Source organism: Anolis carolinensis, chromosome 2 (assembly GCF_035594765.1).
Source record: "Anolis carolinensis isolate JA03-04 chromosome 2, rAnoCar3.1.pri, whole genome shotgun sequence".
Lineage (NCBI taxonomy): Eukaryota > Metazoa > Chordata > Lepidosauria > Squamata > Dactyloidae > Anolis > Anolis carolinensis.
The window spans coordinates 8,516,465-8,534,966 of NC_085842.1; the positions used below are offsets into that span (position 1 = coordinate 8,516,465).

At 44.5% G+C, this 18,502-nt stretch overlaps 1 protein-coding gene across 6 annotated transcripts in view; it reads right to left on the reverse strand.

Moving 5' to 3' along the window:
- LOC100562976 (zinc finger protein 658B) overlaps positions 1 to 18,502 on the reverse strand; it is a 488,523-nt gene that overhangs the window by 21,463 nt on the left and 448,558 nt on the right. For 2 of the 6 annotated variants that reach the window (XM_016998081.2, XM_062973050.1), the window contains exon 3: positions 16,362 to 16,469. The exons of 3 other annotated variants lie outside the window; for them this stretch is intronic. The gene's annotated coding sequence lies outside the window, so the exon portion shown is untranslated. Of the gene's footprint in view, positions 1 to 4,164; positions 10,869 to 16,361; positions 16,470 to 18,502 lie in introns of those variants that run through there. One more of the 6 variants, XR_010003727.1, reaches the window with a different exon arrangement.

Consider the following 18,502-nt stretch of genomic DNA (forward strand, 5'->3'; position numbering starts at 1 on the left):
AAGTTCCCCAGTCTTTTTGGCTACAAAAAATACTGGTGCCGCAGTTGGTGAACTAGATGGGCGAATAAACCCCTTGGCTAAATTTTCATCTAGAAACTCCCGCAAAGCTTGCCTTTCCGGTACAGTCAAGGCATACAACCTTCCTGCTGGCAATTTCGCACCTTCTGCTAACTTGATGGCGCAATCATATGGCCTGTGCGGTGGTAATTTGTCTGCTTCTCTTTTACAAAACACATCAGAGAACTCCCCATACTCAGCAGGCACTCCCTCCATATCAGATTGAGTAACATTCAGAATGCAACAGTCCTGCCTCTTTAAGGTTACTTTACGTGTCGCCCAATCTACTTGTGGATTTACTACAGCTAGCCAATCCATCCCCAGGATCACGTCATATCTAGGCAAGCTCGTAATATCCCACACAAACGTTCCCGTTACTCCCTGCACCTCCCACATTACTACTGAGGTTTCATGGTTAACCACCCCAGTCTCCAGCAGTCTCCCATCTGCTCCTTCCACCCACACGTCGCATGCTTTGCGCACTCTAGGAATGCCATGCTTCCTAGCAAACTCAATATCTACATAAGAGACCGTAGCCCCTGAGTCCAGCAGTGCCAAAGTAGAAACAAGTTCCCTTCCCCCAACAGATAATGTAATGGGTATGAAAACATGCTTCCTCCCCTCAGTTGACTGCTTGAGGAGCCCTAGTGCGTTGGACTCACGTCGCACTAGGGCTAGCCTTTTCCCGAAAGCTGGGAAGGTTTCACATTACAGTTTTTGGCAAAATGCCCCGCATTCCCACAGTACAAACACAAACCCAGCTGCCTCCTACGGCTCTTTTCCTCTGTAGACAGCTTTTTAAAGACCCCAAGCTCCATAGGCTCTTCCCCCATCACCACAGGTGCCCTGGTAATATGCATGGGTGGCGCACACATTGCTTTCGAGTGTCTACGAGCCTCGAACCTTGCGTCTAAACGCAGCACCTTAGCTACTAAGGCATCCCAATTTTCAGCCGGCTCCAAGCGTGCTAATTCATCCTGGAGCATATCACTTAACCCGGCAGTAAATAAAAGCATGAATGCATTTTCCCCCCAATCCAGCTGGTGGCGATACAAGTTAAACTTATTTAAGTAATCCAAAACAGTCCCCTTTCCCTGTTTCAACCGATACAGAGCCCACCCAGCATTCTCCGTGCGGAGAGGATCCCCAAAAGTGTCAATTAATAACTTTTTGAAATTATCCAAATTGTCTTTGACTGGGTCATTTCCCAAAATTAAATTAGTGGCCCATTGTCCTGCGGGACCGGTCAACAAACTCAAAATAAATGCCACCTTGCTAGTGTCTGTAGGAAAAGCATGAGCACTGAGCTGGGAAAAATAAAGCTCCACTTGTGCCAAAAAGGTTAGCAACTTGCACCTGGTCCCATCAAAGCGTTCAGGAGTCAAAACATGTCCTTTCACAGCATGAGCAGCTTGGCTAACGGTAAAAGCCGTTTGTAATAGGTCAAATTTGGCTCTTAATTCCTCCATCGTCTTCCTGACGGGTTTATTGCTGCAATAAACTTTTTATGGCGTTGGGCAATCTGTCATGGACAGAACGCCACAAGGTTCAAGATAACAGAGTTTATTTAATTACAGAACTCAAAAGTGCCCGTAAAACACAAGGGCCAGGCAATTTTAGCCTTTAGGAGCAAAAAAGGGACAAGGAAAAAACGTACAAAAGATAAACCGGATTAAACCGAAGTTTAATCCGGGTAAAAACAAACTGCTTGCTTCAGCCTGAGGGTAAACAAAACAAAAGCCGAGGAACAAAAGATACAAAAGAATGTAACTAATTGGCAGCAGATTCCTCTCTGCTGCCAACACTGTGCTTAGAGGAACTTGCGTCGCTCCCACACACACAGCAGACAGGATTTCCAACACGAACAGATCAGCCAAGGATTGTAGCAGAAGAGTAGACCCAGTTCCTTTCCGTGGTTCAAAGCCAGAAGTAGACGTTTGTAGTTTCCAAGTCCAGAAGGGGGAAGACAAGCCGTGGTCAGTTCAATCCGAGTTTTCAAAGCAGGAGATGGCGTCCGTCAAGAAGACGACGGAAGGTCAAGGTCTCAGCACAGGAAAACACACCAGTCTTCAGGAAAGCGTCCCACACAGATCCCAAGCGTTCGTCCAGATTACCTTGCCCAACGCAATTTGCAATTGCTCCCAAGCCCCATTTTATGCCAGTTACAAATCCTCATCACTGTCAGCTGTCCTTCTTAACCCGGGCGTTTCCTCATCACTTTCCTCATCAGAGCTGGAACACCTCTGACTACGCCCCACAGCATCTCCAGCTGTGGATCCCGTCCCATCCCTCCAGCTAAGCCATGGGTCTAATCCTGAAAGTCCCCATTCATCTTCTATCCCATCATGACCAGTGGCACCCAATTCCTCCCTTACCCGAGTCCAATCCATCTCATCCTCCTCCGAGCTAACCAGCCCCTCCTCCATTCTCTCCGTAAACCCCTCAAAAGACTCTTCATCAGACGGTGCTGCAAAAATGTCTCGCAGTCTTTTTCTTTCTCGCTCCTCGAGAGTATCTGACTCTCGAGGAGTCTTACGCCCACGTCTGTCAGTAACAGAGCCATGAGGCTCAATCATAACACTCCCCTCATAGGAGGGGAGGCTACTACAGACCTCCGAGTCAGGATGAAGGACTTGATGAAGCTTTCTGTGAACAGCTGACCAATCAGGCACAAAGAAGAGATATAGTAGTCATGGGCGATTTCAATTATCCCGATATCTGCTGGAAAACAAACTCAGCCAAGAGTACAAAGTCCAACAAATTCCTCACTTGCCTTGCAGATAATTTTATGGTCCAGAAGGTAGAAGAGGCAACAAGGGGATCAGCAACTCTTGATCTAATCTTAACAAATGTGGAAGACCTGATCAATACAGTTGAAGTGGTTGGATCCTTAGGGGCAAGTGACCATGTGCTCCTGCAGTTTGCAATACAAAGGAATGCTGAAACTAAGACAAGTCAGACACGCATTCTGGACTTTAAGAGAGCTGACTTCCAAAAAATGAAGGAATTACTGAGCGGCATTCCATGGACGCCGATATTAAAAAACAAGGGAGTTAAGGATGGATGGGAGTTTTTCAAAAGTGAAATACTCAAGGCGCAAATGCAAACAGTGCCAACAAAGAAGAAAAATAAGACAAGTGCAAAGAAGCCAGAATGGATGTCCAAAGAACTTCTAACTGAGCTAAAGCTCAAAAGTGACATGCACAAGAAGTGGAAAAGGGGAGAAATCACCAAAGAAGAATTCAAACGTATAGCCAACACCTGTAGGGAAAAGGTTCGCAAGGCTAAAGCGCAAAATGAGCTCAGGCTTGCCAGGGACATAAAAAACAACAAAAAAGGCTTTTTTGCTTACGTTGGTAGAAAAAGGAAGAAAAAGGAGGCGATAGGGCCATTGCAAGGAGAAGATGGGGTGATGGCGACAGGGGACAGGGAAAAGGCAGAACTACTTAATGCCTTCTTTGCCTCAGTCTTCTCACAAAAAGAAAGCCATCTTCAACCTCAGCAACATGGAATGGACGAAGGATTGGGGGAAATCCAACCCCAAATAGGGAAACAAGTTGTCCAGGAACACCTGGCCGCTCTAAACAAATTCAAGTCCTCAGGGCCAGATCAGCTACATCCAAGAGTACTGAAGGAACTAGCGGATGTTATTTCAGAACCACTGGCAATTATCTTCGAGAGTTCTTGGAGAACGGGAGAAGTCCCAGCAGATTGGAGGAGGGCGAATGTGGTCCCTATCTTCAAGAAGGGAAAAAAGAACGACCCAAACAATTACCGTCCGGTCAGCCTCACATCGATATCAGGCAAAATTCTGGAAAAGTTCATTAAGGAAGTGGTCTGCGAACACTTAGAAACAAATGCAGTCATTGCTAATAGTCAACACGGATTTACCAAAAACAAGTCATGCCAGACTAATCTGATCTCTTTTTTCGATAGAGTTACGAGTTGGGTCGATACAGGGAATGCAGTGGATGTAGCGTACCTAGATTTCAGTAAGGCCTTCGACAAAGTTCCTCACGATCTTCTGGCAAACAAACTAGTAAAATGTGGGCTAGACAAAACTACGGTTAGGTGGATCTGTAATTGGCTAAGCGAACGAACCCAAAGGATGCTCACCAATTCGTCTTCCTCATCTTGGAAAGAAGTCACGAGTGGAGTGCCACAAGCAGGGTTCTGCCCTGGGCCCGGTTCTGTTTAACATCTTTATTAACAACTTAGACAAAGGGTTAGAAGGCATGATCATCAAGTTTGCAGATGACACCTAACTGGGAGGGATAGTCAACACTCCAGAAGACAGGAGCAGAATTCAAAACGATCTTGACAGACTAGAGAGATGGGCCGAAACTAACAAAATGAAGTTCAACAGGGACAAATGCAAGATACTGCATTTCGGCAGAAAAAATGGAAATCAAAGATACAGAATGGGGGACGCCTGGCTAGACAGCAATGTGTACGAAAAAGACCTTGGAGTCCTCGTGGACAACAAGTTAAACATGAGCCAACAATGTGATGCGGCAGCTAAAAAAGCCCATGGGATTCTGGCCTGCATCAATAGGGGAATAGCGTCTAGATCCAGGGAAGTCCTGCTCCCCTCTATTCTGCCTTGGTCAGACCACACCTGGAATCACACTGTGTCCAATTCTGGGCACCACAATTGAAGGGAGATGTTGACAAGCTGGAAGGTGTCCAGAGGAGGGCAACTAAAATGATCAAGGGTCTGGAGAACAAGTCCTAGAATCATAGAATCATAGAATAGTAGAGTTGGAAGAGACCTCATGGGCCATCCAGTCCAACCCCCTGCTAAGAAATCGCATTCAAAGCACCCCCGACAGATGGCCATCCAGCCTCTGCTTAAAAGCCTCCAAGAAAGGAGCCTCCACCACAGTCTGGGGCAGAGTTCCACTGTCGAACAGCCCTTCTCACAGTGAGGAAGTTCTTCCTGATGTTCAGGTGGAATCTCCTTTCTTTCCTGCAGTTTGAAGCCATTGTTCCGTGTCCTAGTCTGCAGGGCAGCAGAAAACAAGCTTGCTCCCTCCTCCCTATGACTTCCCTGACATTGCTCTAATATATGGAGGCAATGAGTTCCACAGAATTGGAGCATAGGTCTAAAAGGCTCTATGCCTTGTAGCTTCCAGGCGTACCTCCCTAGGGCCTGGTACATAGAGGAGATTTTCCTGGGAGGAAAATTACTTGTTCGATTTTCTTTCTTTGACTTAAGATTATCATTCCTTCTTCAGATCTGTCAACCTCTAGACCTATGTAATTTTTCAAATGACCCAAATCTTTCAATCTGAAGTTATTTCCCAATTCTCTTTGAACTTTTAAAATTTTATCTGTTCCTTGAGCTACAACACATAGGTCGTCCACGTAGAGAAGAAGTCCTACCCGTTCTTCCTTTGTACTTCTTGTGTAAACACATGCATCTGCAATGCTTCTTTTGAACCCAAGTTTATACCCAAGCTTTATACGTAGCCCGTATAAAGCTTTCCTGAGGAGACAAACTTTATTACCTTTAACACAAAATCCTGGTGCTTGTTCCATATATATTTGTTCCTGTAAAGGAGCATTAAGATAAGCTGTTTCAAAATCAAAGTGCCGAACTTGCATTTGTTTCTGGGCTGCCAGTGTTAACATCAGTCTTAAACTCTCTGGCTTGGCAGCGGGAGCAAATGTTTCATCATAATTCTCAAACTTGGATTGTGTAAACCCTTTGGCTACTAGTCTTGTATTTGATCTCTCCATCTGGAAGAATCTTTTTCTTATAAACCCATTTGCATCCTACAACTTTCTGATTACTGGGTCTATCTACAATGTCAAACACCTTTTGTTATATCAAGGAATTAAACTCATTGTCCATTGCCTCTCTCCAGTCTTCAGCATTGGGACTGTTCATGGCCTGACTAAAGCTCTCAGGCTCATCACCATCTTGTGCGCTCACTTCTACTTGATACATGGTGGGATTACCATATCTATCTGGTGGTTTTTGAACTCTTTTGCTTCTCCTCAATACTATATTGTCTGATCCGCTAAGTTCTTCATCACTGGATTGAGGCTTTATATTTCTTAACCTTCTTCTCTCCCTCAGTCTTGTGTGAGGCGAGGGAACATCTTGAACACTTTTACTGTCTGAGAGTGATTCCTCTTCCCTCTCTGACTCACTACCTGTGTCCTCCCCTCCATTTGCAGAGTCTTCGTGTCTGGTTTGTACGAATACTTCCTTGTTACAGTATACTTTCTCCCATTCACTATGTGTCTTGAAATATGCACTCCTCGAGAGTACCACCTTTCCATCCCCACTGTAAAATCTGTACTTGTTGCCCATATATCCCACAAACCTCAGCCTTCTCCATTTGGGCTGGAATCAAAACCTGGGCATACTGACCAAAGATTCTTAGATATTTTAGGTTTGGGGGTCTATTGTACAAGGCAAAGTATGGAGTCTGTTTGATGGCTGAGCACCACACTCTATTGTGAACATGATTAGCCGCTTGAAAAGCCTCCTCCCAGAGGCTACTAGGTGCTTCAAAATCTCATACAATCTTTCATGGTCTGAAGTACCCCTATCCTTCTTTCTGCAAATCCATTTTCTGCTGGTGTATAGGGATTGGTGGTTTTATGTTGTATGCCCATCTCTCTAAGCCAGTGTTGGAAATTGTTTCCACAAAATTCTCCCCCTCTATCTGTAATTAAAGAGGATACCTTGAAAGGAAATGCACGTTCTATCATATGTACCCATTGTCTAAATTTCTCAAAAGCCTCACTCTTATTTTTCAACAGGAATACAAAACCATATCTGGTGGACCTATCCACAGTCACAAAAATATATCTTGATTTCCCTTCACTTTCAGGATAAGGACCTCCCAGGTCAGTGTGTATGACTTCAAATGGTCTTTTAACTTTGAGCTTACTTTCTTTCGCAACAGGAAAAGACTTTACTTTGACCTGCTTACAAATGGAACAATCTAAAAACTTGTCACACTTTAACATCCATAAATCTGGGCAGACCTTTGCCAATTGTTCCAAACCACGAAAACTTACATGTCCCATCACTCTACGTAAGTAATGTGCACAGGAATTATGAAGTGGTACATTTAAATTGTCAGTCACAAAACCTTTTTTACTTTCATGATTCCTCTCTGGAACTCTGCCATTAGCTGCAGCCATGAACACCTGGGGCTTTGTTATTGTTGAAAATCTTCTTTTCCCACAGGCTCCTCTGCCTCTGAAAGACCTCGACTTGTTGACTGTCAGGACCCAGGCTGCAGAGCACCAATAACCATGCGCAGAGACCAGAATCTATCTAATATCTTTATTAAAGGAATATATAAAGTCAATAAAAACAAGTGAAGAATAAAGTTCAGAAATAGACCTTTCAGGAAAGGTCAAATATAGTCCAGGAAAATAATGTCCAATATAAGATATTAAGGTCCAAAGTTATAATCCAATAACCGAAACACACACTTGCCAAGCAAGTGTGGGGAGAAGACAAGGTCTTTTAGTCCATTGAAGCTTGACAACAGGGCTGGAAAACAAACTAGATTCTTGGCAAAACAAGACTTGATACGTGGCAACAAGAAGCAAGAACAAGGTCCGTGGCGAGGTCCGGGGAACAAGGCAGGCTTGAAACTTGGTCCTGGAAACAAGGAACTGGAGTTGCGTAGTCCACACACGATCTCACTCCTCAAGCTGACGAGTTGACTCCGCAAGGTTTCCTTTGCGGCAAAACACCTAAATAGGGTCTCGTTTCCCGCCAGAAGAACACTTTCCCTGGAGAACTAGAAGTGAAACCCAAACTGTGTCCAGATGCATGACTCCTTAGAATTTCCCAAGGGAAGCAGACTTAATCAGCTAATTGTCTGGCAGCGATTCTGAGAGACCGGCGATTCGCCTCCCTAGCTCCTCTATCTCTATTATAATTGTCCTTTCGAGAAAACGGGGGAGAGTTCTGCCCAAGGCTTGTTTGGCTGACTTCTTGAGGGCAAACATCCTCCAGGTGCAGGGGCTCCGATTCTGGCTGAATCGGTGGGAAACCCAAGTTTTCCTCTTCGTCTGCCACAATAGTACTAGGAACGGGACTACATGGCCCATGAGACATCACATTGACTGGGCAATTCCTGGCAAAATGTCCAGGCTGATGGCATTCAAAACATCGCTGCGTTTTGACTCTAAAAGCTGCAACCTCCTCACCATTCCCAGGCACACCGTCTGGACCACAGCTCGCCACTTGCGCTCCCTCTTAGTCGCACTGCGTTGCTGTTGCTTCTTCAGGGACCTTTCCAAATCTCTTTGATCTAGTTCCTCCAAGATCCTTCCACAAACCAAATCCAAAGACAGGTCTTGGAAAGACAGGTTTCGGAAAGTGTACAAGAAAGTCCCAGTCTTCAGACAGGCTGGACAGCACAATGTAACACTTCTGTGCCTCTGTGTACTCCAAGCCTCTTTCTTCTCCCCCAACCAAAATCTCTTTAAAACTGTCCAAATGCTTCCTTCCTTACTTCCTGGCCTTTCACAAGCTTTGTGTTAAACAGCCTCTTAGTCCAAATTATCTGAGACATGCAAGTCTCCCTCTGATGGACATCCTTTAAGGCTTGCCAGATTTCTTGAGGAGTGTCCTTGTTCCTAACATGGACAAGCTGGTTTGGTTGGAGGCACAACACTAAATACGCTTTAGCTTTCTTGACGTGCTTAGGATTCTGATCAGCACCATCCAGAGTTCTTCCGAGATCCTCTGAATCCAATAGGGACCTCATCATTACTGACCAAGAAGAGTAATTCCCGTGATCAAGTTGTTAGCTGCCATCTCTGCTAAATCCAATTCCCAGGCCCCTTCTCAGCCTGCTTGGAAACTTCTGGAATTACACCCCAATCTCCCAGTGAATCGGCTGCTTCTGTGACCCTCAGTTCCCCAAGTTTAAGCCCCTCTGCAACTCACACCAATGCAGATCTCTGGCAGTCACACTTCTCCAGCAGCTTCACTGGAGTTCCTCTCCAGCTCTTGCTTCCATTTCTTGGCTTGCACAGTAGCTGACTCTCACCATCCATCAGCTTTCTTCTCACTGCGCGGAAGGAAGCATGGCAGGGGTCATAAATCCTGGGCTTATCACTGGGCCCATAACCATTGTCAAGGTGGGTTGTTTTGAAAACATCAGCTCCGCAGCACCCTGATTTATTGGTGATCCTTTGACTCTCACCAATTCCTCCTCGGTCAGACCGCTTGTTCGTCCGGAGAAGCAGTACCGACAAAGGACACCTCAGTCGCAAATCAGCTGGTCACAGCGGTTCAAAAGCTTTATTCCAAATATATACAAAGGTATTTACATGATGTAAACTCCAGACATGCTTTCTCCTTACCGATCAGCGAAGCACACACACACTACTGATAACAGCACATTCCACAGTAGAAGGATGAAGTCCTCTCCGGCCGGAAGTCACAACCTATTGGCTGCAGCAGGCTATCAGTCAAACTGTTCTGCTGTTAACAGTTAAGTTGCTGGAACACATGTCCGATATACACAGTTGCAAACAGGAAAAACACTTGATTCATCATTTCATCCTTACACCCAAAATAATCCAATACACATTTCCAAAGCAAGGCACCTGGAGACACTGAGAGCAAATTAGGCCACAAACGTCCTTCACATACTGCTTCCTTACAAAACCTATACCACAAAGGTAGGGAACCTATAATGTGATTTTATTTTGTAATGGTATCTATTTTATATGAATTGTTGTTTCTACATTGTTTTTAGGCATTGAATTTTTGCCTATTTATTGTAAGCCACTTTGGGTCCCCTCTGGGAGAGGGAAGCAAAGCTGAGAGGCAGTAACTCCAAAGTAGACCTAGTAGATTTCCTATTGTTTTTGTTGTTATTATTTCAAAGGCTGAGTGCACATCTGTTGGGGTGGTTTGTGCTTTTCTTTCCTGGCAGAAGGGGGTTGGGCTGGATGGCCTCTGGGGTTTTCCAATGAAACAGTGAATGAGTGAAACGTTCTGAAACTTGGGGCAGTGGCTAAGAGTGGTGAATGTGTTCTATCATTGAAGCAAGTTTCATCCCAACAGCTCTAAAAATGAGGGTGAAAGGGGCCCTAGAAGCTCCCTCCCTTACACAATTACATAAAGAAAAAAGAAACTAAAAATTACTTAGCCGGTATGTAGCCCAGCTTGACCCCCCATGTAGTACTCATTCTAGAAGCTAGTTGGCCTTTTTCAAGCATCTAATTTCGCAAACAATACTGATGTATGGTTGTCTAATTAGAAACGATCGATATTCAAAGACCTCGACTTGGACCTCTGGTTTAGGAATGGTGGAGACGAAATGATGAAAGGCTCTGACAAGCTCAAAATAAGGGCAGGGATTCACCTGGCTCAACATAAATAAGCCGAGGATAAGTGCAAAGAGAACAACGGTGGTGTTGACTGAAGAAGCAGTGATCTTGTGGGAGTCTCCTGAAGGATTGCATCTCCCTTGATGGATTGCCATTGAGGGGAAGAAAGGAGGAGGGAAGTGCACACACATAATAGTTGCCGCTGTTTTTAGCTATACTGCCGACCCCGGACCAACTTTCCCAGCCAGATTACCTTCCCTCAAGACCCCCTTGGAATCAAAGACTATTTAAAGAAGGAGAAGGGAATAAAACAATGAAATAATCACTCTCTACCAGCAAGTAATTGATTATAATAATTTACACTGTTACCCTATAGTGGAGCTTGTTTAGAAAAAACATTTATTTGAAAACTTATCAACATCTACAAACGACATCTATTGGATAAAAGTGCTCACATAACAAATCCAATGTTCAGTTGAAACCTCCTAAAATGGAGAAAAGGAAACATCACAATAAGATATTGGCTAAACGTATAGAAGTTATGAAACCACTGGAAATTCTCAATGGGTTAATCAACTGTGCCACAAAAAGCTGGATCAAATAAATCCCATCTTGAAGAATTCTCTAGTGGCCCCTGTAAAGGGACCTAAGAACGTCTAAGGTTCTTTTAGGCAGGGGGAATCTTTTTATCCCACCGCTGCCACCAAATTGTAAGGGATTGCTAATTAACGACTGCCACCAAATTGTAAAGATGCCACCAAAGACTCGGAGAGGAGACCTTTTACTTTTTTTTCTTTCTTCTTCTTCACTTAAGATGGCAGTGTAACTTAGTTTATAATATATGCAATAGAGTCTTAGATGTTGGAGGAACAATAACAAGTTTATTCAGGCACAGAGCTTAGTGATTACAATTCTCACTTAGAGGCACTTTCATTAACAGTTACAATATTAGAATAAGGTGAGTCAAACTCCCTAAAGTGTCTTTCTTTAACTTAAAGTAGTCAGAACTTCATCCTCTGCCACTTTAAACCGTAGTCACCCCTGTGATACAGATTCTCTGTTCCTTACTAGGACACAGAATACATAAAATAAGTCACCAAACTTATTTTAATCCGACTCAAAATGAACAATTGAGTCTCCTTTGATCCCTTCAACTTAGGATCAAACTTCCCTGTGCCTCATCAGAGCACAAACTGAAAACCTTTTTTTAAACTCTGCACCTCTTCATCAAAATGGCAGTTGGCTCCGCCTACTTCTCCATGGCAACCAGCCTTTGAGTGCAGAGAAGCAATAACTGCAATACTCACCCTTTTAAAACTCAAACACACAATTAAGCATAACATCTGTAAATCAAAAATTCATACTTCATTACAGCCCCCAAAGAAAGACGACAGAAATAGGAAAAGCAATATGAGGAGGAGCCAAATAAGGATGAAAGAATAGAAGAATAAATTGAAGATCAACCAAAAGTCACAAAGAAGAAATCCAGAGAGAATCATGACGCAATGGACACCAAACAGAAATCCAGCGACAAAACATACAGCTAGAATAAGAGAAGCCTGGGAGATAATACAGAAGAGATCTGGGGCCGGAAGAAGAGGCCAAACCGAATCTCTGCAAAAAGAGTTGGAATATACGAGGAGACACGGGTTGTCAAGACCTTTGAAGCAAATGCTGAATGCTACACAGGAAACAAAACACCCAAGGAAGAGACCACACAAACCAAGTTTCTGGAGTAGAACAACTCCTTTCCAAGTAAGGACGGCACAATGAAACAGGAAAGAATACTTTCAAACCAGTAACAGAACATTTTTCAAATTTTGTAATTTACTTGTGTAATTTACTTAAACCTTCATAACTGGAATTGGCATGTGTTCAGTCTATTGAAATTATGTTTATTCTTTGTATTATTTTAAAAACAACTTGGATTGATTTTATTTCTACGCCAGCTTAACATCTTTGGATATAAATATATATTTTTGGTATCTTTAAAGAACTGCTTCGGTTTGCATCCAGGGCATAGCTCTGCTGCTCTCCTTCAGTTTTTTTTAAATGCAATGTAATGAACCCCCGTTACTTTTGTGGGTTTGGGAGGTGGCCATCATTCCTCTATTTATGATATACTAGCTTGGGGACCCCGCGGTGCCCAGGTTATTTGAAAAAGGCATGTTTTGTTTTTGGATGTTAGGGATTCTCAGTTTGATCATATGTTACACTATGTCTTAGGGCGGGGGGGACTCAGTCTTTCCTGTATTTCTTTATGAATGCTCCCATTAGGATGTGGGTGAACTGCAATTCTCAAAAAAAATTGGGTCAGTCCTCCCCAAACTCTGCTAGTATTCACATTTGGCCATGTTGGGCCTGTGTGCCAAGTTTGGCCAAGATCCATCACTTGTTGGGTTCAGTGTTCTCTGCGGATGAACTATAATTCTGTGATGCCAAGGTCTGTTGGGTCTGTGTGCCAAGTTTGGTCCAGATCTGTCATTGGTGGGGTTCAGAGGGCTCATGGAACTATAACTCCCAGAGATAAAGGTCAATCACCTTCAAAGTCCACCAGCATTCCCAGTTGGCCATGTTGAATTTGTGTGTCAAGTTGGGTCCAGATCCATCATCAGATGGGTTCAGTGTTCTCTGAATACAGGTGAACTATAACTCCAGATGTCAAGGCCAATCACCCCCAAACCCTGCCAGTATGCAAATGTAGCCATGTTGGGTCTGTCTGCCAAGTTAGTTCCAGGTCCATCGTGCTTTTAGATTGCAGGTGAACTATACATCTCAGTCCCTACAACTCCTCTAAATTATGGTGAATTCTCCCCAAACCTTTCTCTAGTATGTTCAGTTGCTAATCAATTCCTCTGTTTGCTGTGTGACATAGGAAAGGGTAAGACAGGGTTAAGGGAGAGGCAGTGGGCGGGGTCATGCAAATGGGGAGAGAGAGGAACACTGGGATGTGCTTGCTGTAACCTGCAATGTCCTGGGAGGGAGTGACTTGGTGACTCCTCAGCATTGGGAACTGTATCCTGTTTGTGGAGGCCGGAGGCTGTCTGTGTGAGCAGACACCCGTGCCACATACACACAGACAGAGTTTCACTTTTATAATGTGTATATAGATAATATAGATAGATGAGGCAGGCTTCGCACAGCAGGCTAAACTGCTATGTGCTGCCCCAGTTCACCTATCCACCTAGCAGGTTGAAAGCAGAAATATAAGATAGATTAAATTTACATTGAAAGAGTGGGAACATTTTGATTATATAGAAAGTCGGAATACAAAGAAAAAGAGAGATTGCGAGGAAAAAAAGGGGAAAAAAGAAACAAAAAACACCAAAAAGGGAGAAAAAGGTAAAAAGGGAATTAAAAAAGAAAAAAAATTGGAATATATGTATATATATTAAAAATTCTGACTAAAAACAGTAAATTCTGAAAAAGAGAAAAAAGAAAAAATAAGAATAAAAATAAAAAGACTTCCTTCTTACTTTGATAGTCCTATAGTCTAATTCCAGTCCATGTATGCTTGCTTTAAATCTGCTCCCCTCTGTCTTCTTCTTTTCCTTAAGATTACATACTTTCAACAAATGAGGTCTATCTTCATCTGTTTCAGATAATCTTTTACAATGTCCCAGTTAGTTTCTTTCTTGGTTGGGCGTTAACCAATATGTAAGTCGGTCCATATGTATTACCTATAACTTGTAAGCCGGCCTGAGTGCCCTTCAGGACGAGAAGGGCGGGATATAAATGTTGCCAATAAATAAATAAATAAATATTATCTGAGACATGATTAAGGAATACTAATAGCTGGAATTTTTGGCATTGTATGCAACAAACACTTAGAAATGTATGTTTATATGAATCTATATATATAAAAGAGTAAAAAACTGGGGGCCTAGAAGTAAGCAACAAAACTAAACACCCACTTTTCTAATTGGAGCATTCATAAAAAAGAAAAGACTGACCTTTTCTAATAAATAGCACTACAAATTACCTAACCCGGGCATTGCTGGGTACCTAAGCTAGTATACACTCAAAGTGAGTACATGTTTGTCTCTTCTTCCAGAGAGCATTGTAATTCCCTAAAACAACAGATCTGGACCAACTTTAAATCCTGGTGGTGTTCGGGGGGAAAGGAACCTGGATGGCGGGAATTGCAGTACCTACATCCATATCCAGAGACCCCATCAATGAGGGATCGGGACCAAACTTGGCACACAGACCCAGTTAGGCCCAGGTAGGGCTTGGTGGGGGATGTATCCTGGACAATGGGACTTGAAGTACATACACCAATATCAAAAGATCACTGCGAACTCAATAAATGATGGATCTGGATCAAATGTGGCACACAGACCCCAGAAGAAGAGGAAACACCTTTTATTGTGGGGGGAATGGGAAGCCAATGAGAGGGGTAAGGACGCCAAGACTCTCCTGGTGGTGGGAAAGGCCGAGTCCTGTAGCCTCCCACAGAAGCAGGACAAGGGGGAGTCTCTTTGGAGGGAAGAGGAAGGGTCCCTCGGGAGGGAAAGGGCAGAGCCAGCCCCCCAACATTCCTGGGAGGAGAAGGGGAGGCAAGGTAAATCAAACTAATCTACAACATCTATCCCACCTCTGTCTAAGACCATCATCTTACCATAAACAAGCCTAGGCTATTGAACACATTCTCAACAAATAACTCTCATTTCCAGTACTGACACTTCCTGCCTGTAGAGTAACACGTATTTTCTGCTCCCGTTCAGGATCACCATATATCTCCCCTTTTATCACACTCTTCAACCATCCAAGTTTCTCTCCACCTCTACTGGCTCTTCAAACAGGCCTTTGAAGAACTACCGCCCACTGTATACTAAACCCTGGTACTAGCAGGTTCTTCTGACCAGTTGTACCTCTTGGTTAACTCCTTGACATAGCCTCAGTGTTCACCCCTGTCTAAGGCTCTTCCCATGACCTTGTAGCACCTTAACTTCCTTCTTGTTTACAAGTTCCACTCAGAGCACTTTGCCCAGCTCATTTTATGTTTTTATTGCTCTGTTTCTCAAGTGTTTTATAATGATTGTGATTTTTAATGCCTTTTAAATTTATTTGTGTGTTTTTGTATTTGATATTATTGTATGTTGGTTTTATATCTGTAAGCCGCCCCGAGTTCCTCTGGGGAGATGGTGGCGGGGTACAAAAATAAAATTATTATTATTATTATTATTATTATTATTATTATTATTATTATTATTCTATGAATCTCTGATTTGGGTAAGAAGGCAAGGGCCTGGAGAGGTGGGGGTTCCTCTCTCTGGATGACCCCAAAAAGGGGCTGGAGAGGGACCTGCGGAGGATGCTCTGGCTGGTGATGCTGCTTGGAGCAGAATGGGGCTGGACTGCAAGGCCCCACGGGATCAATGGTTTCATGGTGAAAGAACACATATCTATTCCACTTCCTCCCAGTCAGTTTGGCTTCTGTGCTGATGGGCTCATCATTCTCAGACCATGTAGGAAGAAACAACCAAAGCACCCCCAACAGATGGTCCCTGCTTACAAACCTCCAAAAGAGGAGCAGACTCCACTACTGAACAGTTCTTACCCTCAGGAAATAATTTCTATTGTGTAGGTGAGGCTTGCACAACTGGTCAGTGTTAGCGAGGGGTGGAGGAAAAGGAGGAGCAGAGTAAAAACACACGCAACACCCCTGCTAGGTAGGCAGGTGAATTCAGTCCTCTCTCAGCCTCCTCCAGCTACGCAATGGGACAGACTGTCTCATAGGCAAGTAGATGATTCCAACCCCAAAAACATTGCAGAGTCCCGTTGTCACAGCCTCTGGCCTTGTAAAGGAGCTTGTCTCTTTGAATAAACACGCTTGAGTTCTGACTTTCATCCAAAGTCCTTGGAGGTTTTATTCTTGATTTATTCACTACCTATAACTACTTATAGGTCTTCTCTTTATATACAAAGATACTCACAAAAACAATAAGAATGAGTAAGAGCTGTTGGATCGTTACCTTGACGTGGTGCTGAGGCTTGAGTGCCTCAATGAAGCCATGGGCTATACCGTGCAGGGCCACCCAAGACGGAACGTCATGGCAGAGAGGTCAGACCAAGCACGATCCCTGGGGAAAATAGAATCATAGAATAGTAGAGTTGGAAGAGACCTCATGGGCCATCCAGTCCAACCCCATTGTGCCAAGAAGCAGGAAATTGCATTCAAAGCACCCCCGACAGATGGCCATGCAGCCTCTGCTTAAAAGCCTCCAAAGAAGGAGCCTCCACCACAGCCCGGGGGAGAGAGTTCCACTGTCGAACAGCCTTCACAGTGAGGAAGTTCTTCCTGATGTTCAGGTGGAATCTCCTTTCCTGTAGTTTGAAGCCATTGTTCGGTGTCCTAGTCTGCAGGGCAGCAGAAAACAAGCTTGCTCCCTCCTCCCTATGACTTCCCTTCACGTATTTGTACATGGCTATCATGTCTCCTCTCAGCCTTCTCTTCTGCAGGCTAAACATGCCCAGCTCTTTAAGCCGCTCCTCATAGGGCTTGTTCTCCAGACCCTTAATCGTTTTAGTCGCCCTCCTCTGGACGCTTTCCAGTTTGTCAACATCTCCCTTCAACTGCGGTGCCCAGAATTGGACACAGTATTCCAGGTGTGGTCTGACCAAGGCAGAATAAATAATGGCAACCCACCCCAGTATTCTTGCCATGAAAACTACATGGATCAGTACAACCAGAGAAATGTCCGTATACCATCGGAAGATAGGGCCCCCAGGTCAGAAGATGGTCAAAATGCTACTGGGGAGGAGCAGAGGACTAGTCCAAGTAGCCCCAGATGTGATGACGCAGTTAGCTCAACGTCAAAAGGAAGGCTAACGGCCGACGGTGCTGGAGGTGAAGGACGAATCCGATGTTCTAGAGATCAACAGACTATAGGAACCTGCAATGTAAGATCTATGAGCCAGGGCAAACTGGACGTGGTCATTGGTGAGATGTCAAGACTAAAGATAGACATTCTGGGAGTCAGTGAACTGAAATGGACTGGAATGGGCCACTTCACAAAAGATGACCAACAGATCTACTACTGCGGACAAGAGGAACACTGAAGAAATGGAGTAGCCTTCACAGTCAATAATAAAGTTGCAAAAGCAGTGATTGGATACAACCCAAAAAATGATAGAATGATCTCAATTCGAGTTCAAGGCAAGCCATTTAACATCACAGTGATCCAAATATACGCCCCAACCACAGCTGCTGAAGAAACAGAATTAGATAAGTTCTACGAGGACCTGCAGCACCTAGTGGATAACACACCAAAAAGAGACATTATTCTCATTACAGGAGATTGGAATGCTAAGGTGGGCAGTCAAATGATAACTGGGATCACAGGCAAGCATGGTCTGGGACAACAAAATGAAGCAGGACGTAGGCTGATAGAATTTTGCCTGGAAAACTCACTGTGCATAACAAACACTCTCTTCCAACAACCTAAAAGATGGCTTTACACATGGACTTCACCAGATGGTCAACACCAAAATCAGATTGACTACATCCTTTGCAGCCAAAGGTGGCGGACATCCATCCGTATTATACGTCGGCAAAGGCCCTCCCTCTCTCGCTTGCTCGCTCATTCTCTCACTCACTCACTCTGCCAGGTCCTGATGCTGCCGGAACCCAGCTGGGTGAATGAGTGAGGGACGGACAGCGGGTGAGTGAAGGAGGGCGGCAGAGGCCCTCTCTCACTCGCTCACTCCGCCAGGTCCTGGTGCTGCCGGAACCCAGCCGGGTGAGTGAGCAAGGGACGGAGAACGGGTGAGTGAAGGAGGGCGGCAAAGGCCCTCCCTTGTTTTTTCTCTCTCACTCACTCCACTGGGTCTCGGTGCTGCCGGAACCGAGCCGGTTGAGTGAGCGAGGGACGGAGGGTGGGCAAGTGAAGGAGGGCAGCAAAAGCCCTTGCTCGCTCTCTCACCCCGCCGGGTCCTGGTGCTGCCGCAACCCAGCAGGGTGACTGAGCGAGGGATGGAGGGCAGCAAAGGCCCTCCCTCGCTCTCTCTCTCTCTCTCTCTCACCCACCCTGCCGAGTCCTGGTGCTGCTGTTGCCGTTGCTGGGACCTGGCCTGGTAAGTGAGTGAGGGTGGGTGCTCATTCAGTTTCACTTAT